The 2,215-nt window shown below is 46.9% G+C and overlaps 1 pseudogene; it reads left to right on the forward strand.

Moving 5' to 3' along the window:
* The first annotated feature begins 246 nt into the window (after positions 1-246).
* Positions 247-859, forward strand: LOC123486379 (annotated as a pseudogene).
* The last annotated feature ends 1,356 nt before the right edge of the window (positions 860-2,215 follow it).

Genomic DNA, 2,215 nt, shown 5'->3' on the forward strand with positions numbered 1-2,215 from the left:
ATTTTTACTAGTTCTTCAAAGTAGATAAGGCATACTTTCACAAACTTTCTCTATCCCTCTCGTCATTGTGTTGTGTACATTCCTCTCTTATGCGGTCTGTGTATATCTAACCTAATGTAGCAGGCGTAAAAGTGTATCCATCTCTGCCCGAGCCGGAAAGAACATGCGCAGTGGATTATGGTCATTGTAGTTGGAGGTTGCAGCATGTTGAAAATAAGAAGAGCGTGACTTGTAAAAAAGCGGTGCATGATGTCCTGGTTCTTCCATGTCAATCAAGGCTCAAACCAGCAGCCCCCTGGCATGTGCCCCCCAGCTGCTGGCACCCTGTCCAGCGACACACACTATCCCAACATCAGTAGCAACACACTGGATGCAGCTAACACTGCTGGACAGGATTGGTTCTGCACACAGTCAGTTCGTCTTCACCCAGCCAGGCAGACTTTCCGTCAGTACCACAGGGTTTAGTGCCTCCCAGTTTGGAGAACCTATCTTGTACCTCTCTGAACTCAGCGGCAGGCAGAGAGCCCCTGCCACTCTCCTCGTAACTCTTCAGGTGCAGCGTTGTGTGTTGAGCTGGTTCCTGAGCTGGGGCACTGCCCAGAGGGAGCGGTTTCTCCAGGACCTGTTGGGGAAAGCTGTGCCAGGGAAAGTGTGTACCCTCCTCGAGTCGCTCAATACACTACAGGTTAAGGACAGCCCACCAAATATATTTGAATGCCAACTGCGCCTCTGGACCCAATGGTTTGAGTCATGGAGTGAGGAGGAGAGGAACAGTTTCCTGCACATTCTAGAAGAGAGGGACCCGATCTTTGTTGCCCACTTCTACAGAGGTGTAAATGGGACAGCAGGCAGGGATTGAGGGATACGGGAGAAGAGGGTGTAGAATGGATAGACAATGCGTGAGTGGTACATGGGGAAGCATATGTGTGGAGACAGTGAAGAACGGGGGGGTGGTTAAGAGCGTTGGGCCAGTAACTGAAAGGTCGCTGGTTCGAATCCCCAAGCCAACTAGGTGAACAATTCCGATGTGCCCTTGAGCAAGGCATTTAACCCTAATTGCTCCTGTAAGTCGCTCTGGATAAGAGCGTCTGCTAAATGACTAAAATATAAATATAAAATATAGTTAATTACCACGTTTCTGCGCTGAACTAGGTTGAATAATTGCTTCATGAAAACTACAACTCCCTTCAGCCCAGCGTCCCACATAGTTCTTGATTTCTCTCGTGAATGATGAGATTTTCTCTAGAGAAGCGGCGCGCTGGGCTCACAAAAATAATGAACTAAAAGGAATTAAAATAATTGAACCGGCGTAGGTCAATTAGTTGTTTAATAACCCCCCAAAAAAACAGAAATGGCTGTGAATCGCTCAGCACTAGACTATTCTAACACTGTCTCGCCTGTGTCTAATCCTGGACTATACAGAGAGCCAAGTCAGAGCCTAGTGAGAAGCTCTTATCAGATCCATCCCATAGAGGCATGCTCTCAGTCTCACCCCCATTCACCCTTATGGGGCTCAGCCTTATCTTTAGGACAGAGCTGACAATAATACAGACTACTGGCTGGCCCTTTTTATGTGCCACAGGGGCAGATCCCAGATCAGATGGCAGCTGTGCCAGGTGTGTGGGTTAATGGATGGATGGATGGATGGATGGATGGATGGATGGATGGATGGATGGATGGGTGGATGAATAAATGAGGGCCAGATACAGTGGGGAGAACAAGTATTTGATACACTGCGATTTTGCAGGTTTTCCTACTTACAAAGCATGTAGAGGTCTGTCATTTTTATCATAGGTACACTTCAACTGTGAGAGACGGAATCTAAAACAAAAATCCAGAAAATCACATTGTATGATTTTTAAGTAATTAATTTGCATTTTATTGCTTGACATAAGTATTTGATACATCAGAAAAGCAGAACTTAATATTTGGTACAGAAACCTTTGTTTGCAATTACAGAGATCATACGTTTCCTGTAGGTCTTGACCAGGTTTGCACACACTGCAGCAGGGATTTTGGTCCACTCCTCCCATACAGACCTTCTCCAGATCCTTCAGGTTTCGGGGCTGTCGCTGGGAAATATGGACTTTCAGCTCCCTCCAAAGATTTTCTATTGGGTTCAGGTCTGGAGACTGGCTAGGCCACTCCAGGACCTTGAGATGCTTCTTACGGAGCCACTCCTTAGTTGCCCTGGCTGTGTGTTTCGGGTCGTTGT

This window comes from Coregonus clupeaformis, unplaced genomic scaffold (assembly GCF_020615455.1).
Source record: "Coregonus clupeaformis isolate EN_2021a unplaced genomic scaffold, ASM2061545v1 scaf1184, whole genome shotgun sequence".
NCBI lineage: Eukaryota > Metazoa > Chordata > Actinopteri > Salmoniformes > Salmonidae > Coregonus > Coregonus clupeaformis.